The 18,862-nt window shown below is 38.6% G+C and overlaps 1 protein-coding gene across 11 annotated transcripts in view; it reads right to left on the bottom strand.

The window, feature by feature from the left end:
- Positions 1-18,862, bottom strand: part of SGMS1 (sphingomyelin synthase 1) — a 290,636-nt gene that overhangs the window by 138,380 nt on the left and 133,394 nt on the right. For 9 of the 11 annotated variants that reach the window (XM_067710125.1, XM_067710129.1, XM_067710131.1 and 6 more), the window contains 2 exons: positions 10,957-10,996; positions 4,247-4,390 (listed from right to left, as the gene is read on the bottom strand). The gene's annotated coding sequence lies outside the window, so the exon portion shown is untranslated. The remainder of the gene's footprint in view (positions 1-4,246; positions 4,391-10,956; positions 10,997-18,862) is intronic. The other 2 variants (XM_067710132.1, XM_067710133.1) reach the window with 1 other exon arrangement.

The raw sequence follows: 18,862 nt of genomic DNA, 5'->3' as shown, positions 1-18,862 counted from the left end.
AGGCAAATGAAATCAGATCTGAAAAGACTTCGAATACTGGAATTATCAGCATGAAATAAGCATACTTAATATATCTCACTAAAGAAAAACTTGAAAAGGAGCAAAATTTTATTTAAAAAATATTACCAAGCTGGTCTTTAGGGAAATTCTTTACTTAATCCACTGAGCTGTGGCACAAACATAGCTAAAGTGCCTGATTCAAGAGGGGTCAGTTCTGTGATTCATTAATATCAATCTACAATTTAAGACAGCCCACCCAAAATGTTCTAAAAGAATCTAGAAATAGATAAAGGAGATTTCACAGACTGTCAGGCTCAATATCACGCACCACATCACTCTGATGGCAAGAATGCCCTCACACTACCCACATCAACCAGAATATAGAGACCAGTCTCCCAGGGCTAACCTTGCAGGGGTATACTTAGTACCATTCACTGACCCCATCACCCAAAGTTACTTTCTACCACCAATGACTGTAAGGCTATCACTCCATCTCTCCTAACCTTAGAACTTCTGAGGCACCTCCAGGGAAACCACTGCCCTAAAAGCAGGTCAGTCTATGGGAATTGCAACTGGAGGGCCTATGGTTAAGTACCAAACCCAAGAGGGATTGTGTCCCTGCAGGAGAATTGCAGGCATAATGAACACTGGAAGTAATACCGTGCAAACATCTATTTTCTTTCTCTTTTTCATCCTCCTGTAGGTTCACTACGCCACAGTGATTCTCAGTCTTTACTTCCTTAAGGAAGTAAACAAAACTTTCTTTAAACAAAACTCTGTGGAAGCTCACTATATAAAACATATAAAAGCAGAGCTGTTGGTTGATGAGACAAGAAGGTGGTCAAAGGCCTTGCCTTCCTCCCTCACCTGTAACCCACTCCCAGGTATGTTGGAATTTCAAGGGCAATAAGGAACCATGTCTGAAAAGCACTGGCCTGGTGAGGATGATGATATAACGATAATGATGATAATTTAACTTAACAGCGATGCCTTTAGAGAAGAATAAAAAGGAACAACACATTATAGTCCCGGCTTCGTATCAGCCTAAGTAGAATGCATCTATTAAATGTCGACCCATCTCGGCTGTCATCACCATTTGAGAACTCTGACCCCCTAGGAGCACAGAAATTCAGTTCAGGAGAAGCCCTATTTGTACTGCATGGTGAATGTTTGTTAAGAGATTGTAAAGCAGCATCACTCATGAGGCCTGGGGTTCCTTGCGAAAAAAAAGAGGGGAAAAAATGTTTAGTTAACTAGTACATGAAGCATCAAGTACATTACGGAACTAGGAGCGCCAACCTATCTGCAAATAAGAATTTGAGAAGTTTCTTCTAACCACAGGAAAACTGAAGTTACCTGTCATAGATGGGTTACCTCAATGAAAGAAAAAGGAGGTTTAAAAATTTACAAGTCAAAAGGAAATTTCCAGTACTCCCTTCATGCATTTGTACTGGGAAATTTACAAGTCAGGTTCACTGTATAATGTGACAGAGGAAGTGATCTGGGTTTTCTCATCATATCTTAACCCTCATTAGTTATTTTACAAGATATATAAAAACTAGTGGCAATTATGGAGTTCTTGTTTATTTTAATGCTTCTGTCCTACCACTGTGGCCTAATCTGGAGAGGTACTAACTGAATTGAATGAGGATTAGGTCTACCTAATAATAAGACGGAATAACTTATGTTATTACCCACATGGAACACTTTGTAGCCACTTTTTAGCATGTTGTAAAAGAAAACTTAAAAACAGGGGGAAAACGCTGAAGTTATACTGAGTAAAAACAGACCTAGAACACTGTAATTCTAATTTTGTACTTTTTACAAGGTATACGTAGTCGTAAGGAAAAAAACTGGCAGCATCCACACCAAAATATTACCAGCAGCTACCTGAGTGGTGGTTTGTATTTTGTTGTTTGAACTTGTTAATGTTCATCAAATTTTCTGTTTAGAATTAGGAAAAAAGTAAATTTAAAAACAAAAAGAAATTTTACTTTTAGTAAAACTGGTACAATATACCTGAAGTTCTAAGGTTTGTATATTTCATAAATTTTGAGACTCATATACAAATGCAAGAGCTGTGTGATTCTGTAGCCAAACTCCAGCCACAACTGCTTTGGAAGGCACAGCTGCTCACCAACAGCTCAGGTGAGCCAAGCCTAACTGCTCCCGGCAGCATACTAGGCTCAGTGTGGGAAAGGACACACAGCCGGGGAGGCACACCTCCCAGGTTTCAGTCCATCCTAACAGAATTGTCATTGTTTGGATGCAACCCCATCAGTGACTACACCAGGCTATCTAGAAGCCTCTGCCTCTGTAAGGGTGAGGCCTATTTAACTGTTTGCTTTAAGACTGCCTTTGTATTAATGTAAAGCAGGAAAAAATCCTTGGCCACATTTGCAATCTAAATGTCACCACCGTGTAATCAGTGAGGCAGCATAATTGTCCAAAGCACAGTCCGTGAAATCAGACAAATCCAGGTTCAAGTTCTGGCTCTACCATCCTCTAACTGCACGGGCTTGGGCAAGTTTCATAATGTCACAAGCCTCAGGTTATTCATCTTTCAAAGAAGGTTACCACACCAACCTCCCAGGATTTTATACACAGATCTTCAACTCATGTTGCCCACTATTGGGGACAAAACAAAAAGTGAATACGATTTATTCTTTTTTTTTTTTTTTTTTTTTTGCGGTACACCGGCCTCTCACTGTTGTGGCCACTCCCGTTGCGGAGCACAGGCTCCGGACACACGGGCTCAGCGGCCATGGCTCACGGGCCCAGCCGCTCCGCAGTATGTGGGATCCTCCCGGACCGGGGCATGAACCCATGTCCCCTGCATCGGCAGGCGGATTCTCAACCACTGCGCCACCAGGGAAGCCCGATACGATTTATTTTTAAACTCACTTAAACTTAAAACTCACATCCTTCAGGGAAACTTCCCAGCTATACATACTGAAAGTGATCACTTGAGCCAAGACTAAGCACTTGAATAGATGTCCTACATTTTAAAGGATTCAGACTCTGAAACAAGCTTGTGAACTACATGAGAAGATTTCTAGCAAAATCTCATCATTCCTTGCCTTTATCATCTTCACTAACTATATTGAAAGGATCTGGGTACTGGTACAAATGTCACAGACACAACAGGATTGTATCAGAAACATCAAAGTCCACTCATACTTCCTATACTGCCTTCATAATCAATTCAGAATGTATCAACAAAGACGTCAGAGCATATGTTAGAAAGAGGGCATATTTTAATAATGTCACATACCGATAATATACTCTCAGTGAAATTATAAAATTAGAAAATACTTGATTTTAATACACTAGTTAAATGCTATAAATCCCATTTCTGCCACTTACTCTCTGAGAAATAGTAGGCCAGTTATTCAACCACTTGGAACCTCAGCATTCTCATCTAGAAAGTGGGACTTGTTTAATGTTCTCATGACGGTATGATGATCGAAGATATAAACTATTTGGCACAGGGTATATTTAAAGTGTTCTATATTGGTAGATTGGGAAAAAGAATGCCTGAAGGATCAAGACGACACACAACATGGCACAGGCTATGCCATAAAAAAGGAGCCAGTGCATCAAAAGCCAGACATCGCTGAAGGTCGAAGGATGTGAAATAATGCGTTACCCTGACCTTGATGATAAAGTTGGTTGAGGAGTAAAGAATTATTGCTCTAAGCAAGAAAATGAAGTAACCACTTAACACTGTAACTTGAGGGGTCAAGGAGACAAGCAGGTCAAATTCAATGACTAACAGGGAACCAGTGAATCAGATACAGCTACCACCCAGTCAGACTCAGATAAGGCCTTGATGTCAAACAGGGTAGAGAAAAGCCAGTAAGTAACAGCTGATTCAAAGGACACACATTCATTGAGCTTTGATACTGACTGCCCCATTCCCAGAAGAGAAAGCAGTGAGGTATCTGGCTAGAAATTTACTATCGCTTTCATTTGTCCATAGTCAAATGTTGCCTTTTTTTACTGTCATCTTTATTGTATGCCAGGCAATAGGAAGGACTCTAGAGGGGCTGAGTCAGAGTTGCTTAAGAAAGAGTTAAGAGTGACATCCTGTTACACAGTCAAGTTCAGAGAACAACAGTCACTAGTGTATCTGAGGCCAGAGGGTGAGGTTCTGCTCTAAGAAGGTTCCCAGAGAATGGCTCAACTTGACTTAGTACAGAGTGTGCCACACTAGGTTCAATCCAAGCTCTAAGTCATGACATACCTCCAACAGCTACTGTTTTGCATTTATCGCTGGGTTCCTTTAAAATTATTCTCATGTACGCTTCCTGAGGCAGGGTCTTGTCTTCTATTTCATAAGCTTCTCAGCCAGACACTTTTGTGCATCCCAAAGAACTCAATGGTGTACCTAGAATAGAAGAGCAATTTAAGCTTAACCACTTTGAAAATGGAATCATGAAATTCCTACATTGAAAGAGACCTTATCAATCCAGGACACCTCACTATAAAGAAAAGCATTTAAGTTTTCAAGTATTAGACTGGAAACAAAAATTCACAACTGACCTTCCCCACCTCCCACCCCATCTTTTGTCACCCCCATCTTTTTTTCTTTTTTTTTCTTTCTTTCTTTCCTCAATCTTTAATAAAAATTGTCATAAAATATACATAACGTAAACTTATCCCATCTTTTCTTAACTGAAAACAAAAGTCTGTAACCCTCTATCACAGAGAGGTATCTCTCCTTTTATATATTTATCTACTATCTTTAACTGGTAACAAATAACTGATGTTCACAAATAAAGTATAGCAGTTTCACTATGAAGACAAAGGGTAACTCCTAAATTACCCTCTTTACAAGTTGACTGATAAAAAAGTGGTCATTTCTCTAGGTTAAAACACTACCCTCATGAATGATACCTTTCATAGTTATATGTGTGTAAATGGGTGTGTGCATAACTAGGAAGATAGAGATAATGTTTTGCATCTGACAAGGAACAAAGAAAGTTGTTCATTTAGTCCCTATTTATGGTCATTTGTACTTACATGTGAAAGAATGTGGAATCTAATGGCATCTAGCAAGGTGGCATTTCATTTTGATCGTGTTTCTTTTAATCAGCAACATTCTATTTTTTTCTTTATAATAATGTATTAGAAGTGGGTTCTCAACTATTTTCAGGATCACACAAGCCCCTCATCATTGAATATCTGATGATAGCTAAGCCTATTCTACTACCACTTAAATTTCAGGAGGATCTTCAACTCTTTGAAGCCCATCCCTGGACCCCAGGATAAAAATCCTAGGGATTTGCATGGACCAAACTGGGTTCCTATCTTAAGAAAACTAACAGGCTAAACTTTGTGAGGAAACAATTCTTGGAACAAAAAACTACTCTTGATAGTCCGTAAGGACCTAGTCATACCAAGCAATCTCCCATTTTAACCAACCTTTATCCTATCTGTAAGAAATAGCACTATCCTTGTAAATAATCAAATACAGTCAATAGAAAGCCACTGTCACAAACTAACTAAGAACAAACAAAAAGGACTCTCTTGCCATTACATTAGCTTAAAAGTGTTCAATTAAAGCTTCAGAGTGGGCTTCCCTGGTGGCGCAGTGGTTAAGAATCCACCTGCCAATGCAGGGGACACAGGTTTGAGCCCTGGTCTGGGAAGATCCCACATGCCTCAGAGCAACTAAGCCCATGTGCCACAACTACTGAGCCCGTGAGCCACAACTACTGAGCCTGCCTGCCATAACTACTGAAGCCCGCGCCTAGAGCCTGTGCTCCACAACAAGAGAAGCCACTGCAATGAGAAGCCCGCGCACCACAACGAAGAGTAGCCCCTGCTCACCACAGCTAGAGAAAACCAGAACGCAGCAATGAAGACCCAACGCAGCCAAATATAAATTAATTTTTTTTTAAAAAGCTTCGGAGTAAAATATATTTATATAAAAGAACATCATCTTCTGATGATACCAACATACAGTGCATATACCTAAAGATAAATCAAGGGTTCCACCCACCTAAAAGAAGTATAACTCAGGGGGCTTCCCTGGTGGTGCAGTGGTTGAGAGTCTGCCTGCCGATGCAGGGGACACGGGTTCGTGCCCTGGTCCGGGAAGATCGCACATGCCGCGGAGCGGCTGGGCCCGTGAGCCATGGCCGCTGAGCCTGCGCGTCCGGAGCCTGTGCTCCACAACGGGAGAGGCCACAACAGTGAGAGGCCCACGTACCGCAAAAAAAAAAAAAAAAAGTATAACTCAGGAAATAGGGTGTCACCTTATATTCAAGACCTCACTGTCTCATATTACAAACAAAAATCTGGGTTTTTTAAATAATAATGTTTGGGAAAATAACTTTAATTAATGCTAGCTTTGGATGCTTATAGGTCCCTTGACAGAAACTGGTTAACAAAGAGAAGCAAAGAAATAGATTGAACAATTATTTTCAGAGGTAGGATCTAACAATAGCAAATGTGAGGTATCATTTTTTAAAAGTCTTTTAAATATCATTTTAAAAAGCAATATGGATTTGGGGATTATGGATGCCCAATGGAATAGGTCTGTTTATCTCTACTTCCTTCTCAACCCCATTAAAATTACAGCAAAGAGGACAAAAGATATAAATCCATAAGGACAAAAAGAACAGAAAAGTATATTAGTGAAGACAACAGACATCAATGGCATTTTGGAAGCTGAAGGCAGAGATGACTGCTGAGCAGAGCAGAGCAGAGCAGAACAGGCAAGCAAACGAAAGAGAAGCAAACGAAGCTTGAGAAGCAAACGAAAATCCAGCCGAATGCTCCAGAAAGGCTCAGGACATGCAGCTTCTGGTCCCCAGGAGAAGACAGCAAGGAGCTGAGAAGAGGGAGGCTGACTAAAGTCTGTACAAAATGCAGTTAGATCCTTGCCTTATACCACATATAAAACTTAACTCAAAATGGATTAAAAACCTAAATGTAAGACCTGAAAATATAAACCTGCTAGAAGAAAACATAGGGGGAAGCTTCATGACACTGGATTTGGCAACGATTTCTTGGCTATGATACCAAAAGCATAGGCAACAAAAGCTTTAAAAATAGACAAATGAGACTGTATCAAACTTTAGAACTTCTGTACAGCAAAGGAAACAATCAGAGTGAAAAGGCAACCTATGAAATAGAAGAAAATATTTGCAAACTATACATATTATAAGGGATTAATATCCAGAATATATAAAGAATTTCTACAACTCAACACCAAAAACCAAATAACCCTGTTAAAAAACCTGAACAGACACTTCTCCAAAGAAGATGTACAGATGGTTAACAAGCATATGAAAGTATCCTCAACATCATTAATCATCAGGGAAATGAAAATCAAAACCAAATGAGATACCATCTCACAGCTGTGAGGATGACCACTCTCAAAAACCAAAACAACAAGTGTTGGCGTGGAGAAAAGGGAACCCTTGTGCACTGTTGGTGGTAATGTAAAATGATGCAACCACTTCATGGAAAACAGCATGAAGGTTCTACGAAAAGTTAAAAATAGAACTACCCCATGATCCGACAATCCCACTTCTGGGTGTATTACCCCTCGCCCAGAACTGGAAGCAGGATCTCAAAGAGGTATTTGCACAACCATCTTCACTGCAGCATTATTCACAATAGCCAAGAAGTGAAAGCAACCTAAATGTCCATCAACAGATGAATGGATAAAGAAGATGTGGTATATACATATAATGGAATATTATTTACTCTTTAAAAAAAAAAGGAAATCCTGTCATATGCTACAACATGGATGAACCTTGATTGAGGACATTACACTAAGTAAAATAAGCCAATCACAAAAGTAAATACTATAAGATTCTACTTATATGAGGCATCTGAAGTAGTCAAACTCTTAGAAAATAGAACAGTGTTTACCAGAGGCTGGGGCAGGGGAAAAAGGAGAGTTGTCCAGTGGGTGTAGTTTCAGTTTTGCAAGAAGAAAAAGTTTCAGAGACCTGCTGCTTAACAATGTGAATATAGTTAACACTACTATATTATACACTTAAAAGGTTAAGAGGGTAAATTTTATATTGTGTTTTTAACCACAGTAAAAAAATTAAGGAGATTATCCTGGATTATCTAGACAGATTCAATGTAATCATAAGTGTCCTTAAAAGTGAAAGAAGTAAGCAGACAGGAGGTCAAAGAAATGCAACATGAGATGTATTTGACCTGCTGTTGCTCCTTTAAAAGGGAGGAGGGGGGCCGAGAGCCAAGGAATGCAGCTGGGGAAAGCGAGGGAATGGATTCTCCTCTGGGAAGGAAGGCAGCCCTGCAGACAATCCTGACTTTAGCCCAGTAAGACCCATGTCAGACTTCGGACCTACAGAACTGCAAGGTAATGCATTTGTGTTGATTTAAACAACAACCAAAAAGGAGTTAGAACTCCAGATCTTCTCCCCAACTAGTAGAGCCAGCCTAACCGTCCTTACTTCCGTAAGAGGAAGCAGTTTACTCTCTGGAGAAAACCATACAGCAAGACTTCAGACTCAGAAACATCAGATAAGGTTGAAATAGAGGCATCAAGAAGTCAGCATTACAGGCTTGGATGGTGAGACGTCTGGCCCCCTCCCCCCACATGGCTCCCGCAAATCCTCACAGGCCAGCTTTTACCCCACAAAACAGTGAACAGAGGATTCCGTTTTGGAGAAACTGAAAGATCCAAGAAAAAAGATTTGCAGATTCTGATGTCTTGGAGACAGTAACTCACACGTCCAGGTTCCTGTCCAAAAAGCCTATAGTGAAGTCCACTAGGTAAACAAATTTCCAGTCCACTTTTTATAGTCTCACTCGCAAATATGAACAGACAACTAAAGTCTCACCATTAATTTGAGTAAAACCTCTAACATTAAAATCAGGGGCCAAGGGACTTCCATGGCTGTCGAGTGGTTAAGATTTCACCTTACAACGTAGGGGGTGTGGGTTCGATCTCTGGTCCGGGAGCTAAGATCCCACCTGCCTTGCAGCCAAAATACCAAAACATAAAACAGAAGCAATATTGTAACAAATTCAATAAAGACTTTAAAAATGGTCCTCATCAAAAAAAATTTTTTTTAATATATTTTTTTATTTATTTTTGGCTGTGTTGGGTCTTTGTTGCTGTGCTCTGGCCTTCTCTAGTTGCTGCGAGCAGGGGCTACTCTTCGTTGCGGTGCACGGGCTTCTCATTGTGGTGGCTTCTCTTGTTACGGAGCATGGGCTCTAGGCTCACGAGCTTCAGTAGCTGTGGCTTGCTGGCTCAGTAGTTGTGGCTCACGGACTTAGGTGCTCCGTGGCATGTGGGATCTTCCCAGACCAGGGATCGAAACCATGTCCCCTGCATTGGCAGGCGGATTCTTAACCACTGCACCACCAGGGAAGCCCCCCAAAAATCTTTAAAAACAAAATAAAATAAAACCAGGGGCCAAAACAAGTTGATAAAAAGGGGAAACAGAGGAAAAAGAAAAGTTCAAAAAGCAGACAGAAACTGCAAAATAATTCAATTCATATTCTCAAGGGAAAAGAGAAAATATTGTATCCATGAAATAAGAACAGGTTCCCATTTTTTTAAAGAAATATTCAGAGGCCAATAAAAAATTAAATTTGAAATTAAAAATATGCTGACAGAAATTAGAAGTTCAAAAAATACTAAGAAAACCTCTCAGAAAAAAAGAACAACACAGAAAGTTAGAAAATAGCTAAGAAATAGACATTAAAAAATTACAGAATCAAACCAGTAGGTCCAAATATCCAACTAACAAACTGACAGAAAACAGAGAAAAGGGTGGAGGAAAAGGAAAATTACCAAAGAAATAGTATAAGAAAAATTTCCAAATTAGAGGACATGAGTTTCTGAATTGAAAGGACCATGAACATCAACAAGCCGTAAGACATATGTTCCAATATGAAAGTTCAGAATTCTGGGGATAAAGAAAAGAGTCAAACATTTTCCAGAGAAACAAAATAGTTCACATACAACCAACTAGAAAGCAGAATGGCCTGAGACATTTTAGTATGTCTTGCAAAGCTCAGTCATAAACAAAGTATAGTCATAATAAAGCAAACATTAAATATGTATTTAACCACAGACTGTAACATGACTGCAAGAGACAGGAAGAGTAGATGTGTACTGAGGGTAAAGAGTTGTGTATGAGAGGTAAATCCTCAGCAGGAAATCAATGTGTATGTCTAAAATTTTAAAAGAAATCAAGAAATGCACACAGTGCGCTATTTAGAAATAGGTAGAAAATATAACTAAAAGAGTTGAAAAGTACCATCTTTGGGTAAAGGAGTAATGGGAGTATAAGAACAACAGGGAACGGCTGCTACAGTACTAGTTTAATTTTAAACAATGTACATGCAATTATCTCAAAATAAATAAAATAAATGAATAAATGGATGGAAGGGAGGAAGGGAGAAAGGAAGGAAAGAATATTTAACAAGGCAAATCTACAAACTGTTACACAGTGGAGATCTCCTATGTTCATCTACACAGAAAGAGTGAAAATAGCAACTATTCTAACATTATGCAAATACTTTCTTGTGGCTTGGAATAAAATTTCCAGTTATAGCACCATACATGAATTCCAAAAGTGCTGTATCACAAACAACTAAAATGATAACATGCTTGGCAAATGGTACTGGATGCTTCAAAAATGTGACTCTAATAATGAAGACACTGACATCAAATATGTATGTAAAGAGTTGGAAGAAAATTATTCTGAAGTAGGAAAGAAGTATTAATTGTAATATTATGTTTTATATAAATGTGATTATTAAATATACATGTGTAACTAGATTAATTAAATGGTATAAGTATGTACTTGACTATTACATCTATATCCCCAAAACATTCCTTATATGTTCAAGTTGACCACAAAAATTGTTTTGTTCTTCTCATGGGAAAACACGAAAAATGTAAACTTAACATAAAAGGTACGTAAAGAAATTAATTCCATTTACCTGAATCCCGTTATTTTTCTTTATCAGTCTTCCTTCCAATCTAGAAGAAAATAATAAGTAAATTAAACTGCATTCTTCTGGTCATGAGCTGCTTATAAGAAAAAAAACTTAAACTATTATTTACTTCTTGTTCCCTAGCCATAGCAAAAATTGTTCTTTCCCATTTCTCAGCTAATTTCTGGCTGTCATGGTACTCAGAGTAAGCTTTACAAAGCAAAGCTATGCAGATGCAAGTATGTAAAGTCAAGCCAATAAAAAATTGCATTCCAAGTGTAACTAACGGTATCACGAGTTCTAGAATCATATATTTTATAAATTATCTTCTCACCATTCAGCTAAATAACCGCTGACAATACAGAGAAAGATAAAGAAGCATGAAGGCATGTTTTCAAAACATAAGAATTACGTAAAAAAGGAGTAAAAAAGGTAGCAACATGTTTATATTCAGTATCCTGGGATAAACTACACACCATATAAATGTTTATGATCAAAGAGCTTATAAATAGACTTTAATCCACCTCATCTTAAAAGCTTAGAAATGCTTCCTCATTGAATTTCACAAAAGACTTTCTCAACTAAAAATGAAATATAGCCCTTTGACAATATAAATGTGAATATACATGTGAATTACGGTACCTGCAGAAAGAGGCGAAAAAGTACCCTTTTAAAAAATTAATAAACATTTGTATTAATATATTTTATACTACAGAAATCTTGAGTGGCTTAATTTTCCTAAAGTGAACACATATGTGTAACCACCACTCTCCCCAAAGATCACCACTGCCATGACTTTGAACACCACACACTAGTTTTGCCTATTGGATCAAGGATCTGTCTGAGAGTCTAAGAATCTCTGCATCTGGACCAAAATAAAATGCAAGAGAAGCAAGTAGTCACATACTGCAAGAAGATATTATTTCAGAAAGATGTTGATGTGTCTGAGGAAGATGTTTTGACTGGTTGCATGGTTGTTTGAAGTCAACCTGCAGGGTCTCCAGAGACCGCAGGAAACAGAAGGTGTTTTATGATATAAATAGCAGGGAAAGGGCCTTTCTTCCTATTGTCCAGGAGGTATGTACGGTTGGAAGTGACATGTGAGAAGCAGGAGCAGAGGGAAGGGGGGAGGGGGACAAGGGAGTTTGGACCTCCTTTCTATAGGTATAAAAACACCTATAAAATAAAGATAATTACCAAACAAGTATGTTTAGTCTACTACTAGTCTAACAAGCTAGACCAAGTTACTGACGCATCATCTCATTTGATCTTCCAATTGCTCTGAAGACAGCATATCTTATCTGCCTGTAGACAGATAAGGATATTAAGTCTCAAAGCAAAGTATAGTGCACAAAGTTAAACAGTAGGTGACGCAAAGCTGTTCCTCTTTACAGCCTGTATGCAGACACCAAAAACAAAAAGGAAAATGTTCACAGAAAAGAAGCCATTGTAATTGGATACAGAATATATTGTATTGTCTTTGCCCATGAATCATTATAAGAAAAGAACCAAGTAATTCAAATTCCATCAAGTCTTTCTGCTGAATTACCAAAAAGTTGAATGGTTCTGTTACGTGTAAACTAGGCGTACTCATCTTTCTGTACCTCAAAGGAGAAATTTCAAAAGAAATCCTTAAATTTCACAAGGTGTAAATTTCTGACATGTTAACTTGTTTTATCCACTTTGAATGCCTTGTCACTGCAAGTGTGGAAATCGAAAGAACATGATGTCCCTCAGAGAAAGTCACAGATACAGAAGGCAAATTACCACCAAAAATTATTGAGGAACCTATGATAATGTCACCTTCAAACGATACACCACACCTGCATGAATATCTAATTCTATCATAAGTACATTCAAAAAAGCGGGGGCCAAAATGAGAACACTCTTCAAAAAGGGAACTTTCTAATCTGCTACTTGAGAGGGAGAGGAAATAAAATATCTAAAAAAAGTTGTTATAAGACTATGTGATAAGGCCTTCTTGCATCCTCACTGATAAATACAAAATAATATGTCAATGTCAATAACTATGATTGTCAGACATCATGAAATGTCTTCACATTTAATCCTGTAAGAACCCTGCAAGCAGGGAAAGGTTAGGATCACCAATTTATCAAATGCAGACACTGGGCCCAAACAGGTCATATAACTTGTCCAAGGTCAGAAAATTGTCCAAGGTCAAAAACTTGTCCAAGACTTCAACGCGAGGAAGTAGGAAAAGGTCCCAAATCAAGTAGCGTTGAATGCCAAAAACAGAGGACAGTTCTGGCTTAAAGATGATAGCAACCAAATCTGCTTTCCAATTCCAAATCATTTAGTGATTCTTTCATTATTTTCCGGTTTCCAATTGTTTTTGATGTGTCCTGAGCAAAGGATATCAACGTGCCTTCCTTCTGCGAGACGGGGGGAAGTTTCTTGTTAGCCAGTGGCTTGAGGACAGGAAATAAAAATAGGTCTGGATGGACTCTTTTTATGGATTTAGATAACTGCTAAAGCAGCTGAGAGCTCTCTGGTGATTGTCTGTACCAGCTCTGGCACAGGGAAAGCATAGGAAAAGCTGCAGGCTTGATTTTACAGTGGACACATGCTGTGAACATACCATGTGAATTCTTTCTGGGACTAGTGAGTAAGACAGTTAACTATGCTCACCTTGCACAGTAAAGCAGGAAAAAAATTATCCAAATTACACTTAGATGGCCGTGGCTTTAAACTTTCAACTAAGACTGAGTATAGTAAGGCAAGAATCTTTGTAGACATTAACCCAGTGACATTCAGAAGAATATTGGGGGGAGTGGGGACAGAGTAAGGTACCCTTCCCTTATTTACAATAATGCTGGTATAGCAATACCCAAACTCCTGTGTTTTTACTACTGCTGACTTCCTCCCAAGAAAAACTACACTGAAGTAGGAGAAGATTCAAAGTAAAAAGGAATGAGCCTCGGGAGCAAAGCTGAGGAAGGAAAAGACTCAAGTTCACAGCATTCTCTAAGGCACGGCAAACTCCTACTCTACAAGCCTGTATTCGCAGGAAGGCCAGTCCTTTCAAGGCTTATGACTCCCTCTTAGGTCAGGGAGGGCAGTGGTTCATCTTGCTAGGTGGCTCACAGACATAAGACACAGAAAGGGCAGCAGGTATGCTTCATTTTTTGGCAGCCCTGTCCCAAACTGAATTATTGTAATTCAGTTGCTTCTTCTCAGGGGGAAAACGGTGTGTAATTATACTTGAATACTATAGTGAGACCAGTAACAGCACGTGACCAATTTAATTATATTTTCCTATTTTTATTAAATTTTCTATTAAAATTATACTTTATTAGAATAGGAAAAACCACTGAAAGTGTCCTCATTCTCACTCATAAACAGAGTGCTATGCAAATTAAATCTTACTTTAAAAGAGTTCAAAATCCAAAGTACAACGTTAGTGCTTTCTTCCTCTGATATTTAACTGTCAGTAAACACAGTTTAATAGAACCTTTTCTTTCTTGGCTGGGCTTGGAGAAGAACCTTTACAGTCTTAAGACTACAGTTGCGGGACCTGCCTGGTGGCGCAGTGGTTAAGAATCCGCCTGCCAATGCAGGGGACACGGGTTCGAGCCCTGGTCCAGAAGGACCCCACAAGCCACAGAGCAACTAGGCCCGTGCGCCACAACTACTGACACTGCACTCTAGAGCCCGTGAGCCACAACTACTGAGCACGTGTGCCACAACTACTGAGCCCGAGCGTCTAGAGCCCGTGCTCCACAACAAGAGAAGCCACTGCAATGAGAAGCCCGTGCACCGTAACGAAGAGTAGCCCCTGCTCGCCACAACTAGAGAAAGCCGAGGTGCAGCAACGAAGACCCAATGCAGCCAAACATAAATAAATAAATAAATTTATATAAAAAAAAATAAAGTCATAGATGATAATTAAAAAAAAAAAAAAAAGAAGACAACAACTACAGTTGCAAAGCCCCAGGCATCCTGTCTAGTTTATGGTGACTGCAAGTCGCAGTCTCCTGCTGGAGATCCTGCAAGGCTTCCTTCTGCTAGCAGCTGGGACCAGTGTTCTTCACCAGGGAGAACACGTTCAACCACACTCCAGGGAAGTCTTATTCTCCCCTTCGCTACAGTACATTCTTACTGTACAGCTCCTTGAGGGCACGAGCTACACTTGACCAGTGTTCTGTAAGATGTTACAGAAAAACTCGAGCGAACTTTTTGGCCAACCCAATATAAGGCTCTCAGTACCTAGGACAGACATTGGTGAGCACCCAACAAAACCCTATCATGTTTCTCTGTTAGCAATTATAACAAATCAAGCCCTCAGTTCAGGCACCCTTACTTTTCTCGCTTAGTCATTATTATCAAAAGTGGATTACTACACACCCTCGAAAGACTTAGTCATTGCTAAATGTTTGCCCCTGCAGTTCCCTATAATGTCCTTCGCCTACCCTGCTCCCCACACGGTTAGTCCATGTCTGTCAAGGGGCTTAGTAAGAACAATGGAAATAAGCATACTTGCAATAATGAAGGAATTGTCCACATGCTCTTTTCTGACTTAAGAACTTTTTTCTCAAAATATTATATGCACACCAATAAATTCTGGATTGGTAATTATGTCCACATAATATTTTATTATAATTTACCTTCCAGTAAAACCATCTTTACACAGTCTTACGTCACTATCAAAAAAAGTTTCAAGTAAAATAGGATCAAAAACTATAACGCCTTTAAAAAATTATCTAAACCACATCTAATCTATCATTGTCCAAGCAGTCTCCCTCTGAAACAGTCACACTTTCTCCCTAACTACTCAGAAAGTCTCATAAGTACAGGCAACCTCTGGCAATATCAAAACATCCCTTTCAGACCAAGGAGGATTCTACTTTTGGGCACAGTTTCTGAGCAGTGGTGGAAAACATTCTGTATTACCGGGGCTGTCACATGATGAATTTTCATCTATTAAATTCATAATTGGAACTACAAATTTTCCTGTAAAGACTCTTAAAATGTGTCACTTTCCAGGCTATCCCATTTGTACACAGAATATTAGAATTTTATATATTGTTTTCAATTGCTCTATTTTTCATTTAAAATATAAAATGATACTACAATGCCCTACCTCTCCCTTAAAGAAAGTAAGAAGCAGAGAGTGTTACTTGATTGGTCATTAGAGGAAATACTTAGATCAGATGGTGCTACCACCTTAACCGTAATACTTTCAATACTCCACCTGGGTGGAGTGGGGCTTGGAGGAGGAATGGTAACAGAACAAGACATTGGAAATCCAAATACCCATTTTAAATATTCTTGTCACTCAGTTTTGAACAAATTAGAAGAGCATTAATCTCAGAGTCTGGAACTATAAGTACTCAAAGAACGAAATTGCTGGAAAAGTATTTTTTTAATGATGTCAGGAAAAATCGTCCAAGATTTTGAAATGGACAAAAGAGAGTCCTAGGTGTCTGTCCCTTCAGTGAGTGCTAGACATCACCCAGAGGGCCTTCTGGGGATTTTCTGAGTCAACAGGGCTACGCACCTTTGACCGACTATTATTTTACACCTCCATAAAACAGACAGTAGTTCCAAATAATTCTTATCCCTAGCAATGCAAATAAAATTTGATCTGCCTGGAAGGAAAGATAATCCAAACGTTATGTTTTATTGCTCTTTCTAAACCAATTTTGTTATCTATTAATAAATTCATTATAGCATTCCTTTTTTTTCAGTTCTTCAAATTCTCCTTTAATTCCCTAAGTTGAACAAAAACTATGATATACGTTCATTTTATACCTACATGCAATACTTTTTAACTTTTTGAAAATTACTCTTTAGCAATGATGATGCATTTTAAAAATCGCTCTGTTATAAACACCTAGAAAAGAGTTTCCATCACTCACAGCAACTGGTCACAGCATACCCTATCAGGCTATGAATAACTGGTCTGTGCTATTTGGGAGCCAGATCCTTGCAATTCAGTGACAAACAAATGGCAATGACATCACAGCAATTTCACCAGTAAAGCAAGTTACGTTCTCAGCCTTTTATGTACATCAGTGGGTAGCAAGCCTTGAATCCCAATGCCGTAGATGTATATCATGCATCCACTTCTTAATGGATACAATGTAAATAAAATCCAAGTAAATCCACATAGAAAACAGTGGTGTGCACGCACGTGTGTGTGTGTGTGTGTGTGAGAAAAACACAACTAAAAATACAGTCAGATCTTGATACTGCACTGCATGAGCTATTTGTATATTTTGGAGATTAATCCCTTGTCAGTTGCTTAGTCTGCAAATATTTTCTCGCATTCTGAGGGTTGTCTTTTCGTATCGTTTATGGTTTCCTTTGCTGTGCAAAAGCTTTTAAATTTAATTAGGTCCCATTTGTTTATTTTTGTTTTTATTTTCATTACTCTGTGGTTTATGTCAAAGAGTGTTCTTCCTATGTTTTCCTCTAAGAGTTTTATAGTGTTCGGTCTTATATTTAGGTCTTTAATCCATTTTGAGTTTATTTTTGTGTATGGTGTTAGGGAGTGTTCTAATTTCATTCTTTTACATGTTGCTGTGTCATACAGAGTGAAGTAAGTCAGAAAGAGAAAAACAAATATCGTATATTAACGCATATATGTAGAATCTAGAAACATGGTACAGATGAACTTATCTTCAAAGCAGAAATAGAGAAACAGACGTAGAAAACAAATGTATGGACACCAAGGGGGGGAAAAGGTGGGGGGGATGAAGTGGGAGATCGGGATTGACATATATACACTACTATGTATAAAATAGATAACTAATGAGAACCTGCTGTATAGCATGGGGAACTCTGCTTGGTGCTGTGTGGTGACCTAAATGGAAAGGAAATCCAAAATGGATTTGGATCCAAAGCTGATTCACTTTGCTGTACAGCAGAAATGAGCACAACATTATGAAGCAACTATACCCCAATTAAAAAAAAAATACAGTTAGATCCATGCAACAAAGACAAGTGGGACACATAACCTACCAAGTTAAGCAACTCCATTTATTCAGAAAAAAATAATAATCTTGGTTGCAATCTGTTGCTCTTATTCTGTTGCTTTTGTCCTTAAATGTTCTGAGCTAAATAGCTACACATGTAAATTAGCAAAGCAAGGCTCATATATGCAGGCAATTTTTTAAAAAAATTCTTGGAACCTTTAAACTCCTCAAAATAGGGGGCTTAAATTAAGGTTCTCTACTCATCACTTGATATGACTGCTTTAAAGGAAAAAGTACAGACATTAGCAGAAAACAGGGCCAAATGATTCTACTTTACAGAAACAGTGAGTAGAAGTAATTGTATCATTCATTTTTCTAAACGCTATTTAAAAAAACCCATCAAATGCAAATCAATAGGAGTTTCTTGATATAAGTAAATTTGATGCATGAAAATATATTTCCACTAATGATTTATGCAGCTGAAATCACTTGCAAGTCACAAGTCTCTAAGACTTAAAATAAGTCATTGTAATTTATAAAATGTGATTGAAATATACTTTTCAAGACTTGGACAACTATTCAGGAAACCATTTAAAGTTTCATGCACATGTAAAACTACTACTGTTGAAACCACATCCTTAGGTTTGGAGAACTCCAAGTTTCATGCCACTCCCAGATCTGTGCAGAGACCTCCTTAATGCGTAACGTCCTTTGCTCCTCCTCTTCAAGGACTACTCTTTCCTTTCAGAGCCTCATCCACCCGGCTCCCCACTCCACTGAAGTCAGTCAGATTCCACTTTTTAAAAACCCTTCTTTGCGGACTTCCCTGGCAGTCTAGTGGTTAGGTCTGCAGGGGGGCACGGGTTTGATCCTTGGCTGGGGAACTAAGATCCCACATACCGCGGGGGCCAATAAATAAATAAGTAAATAAATAAAAACAAAAACCCTTCTTTGGCAGCAATTACCTTTGCTCC

The sequence above is a fragment of the Pseudorca crassidens genome, chromosome 16 (assembly GCF_039906515.1).
Source record: "Pseudorca crassidens isolate mPseCra1 chromosome 16, mPseCra1.hap1, whole genome shotgun sequence".
NCBI lineage: Eukaryota > Metazoa > Chordata > Mammalia > Artiodactyla > Delphinidae > Pseudorca > Pseudorca crassidens.
This window is presented reverse-complemented; position numbering and strand designations above follow the sequence as displayed.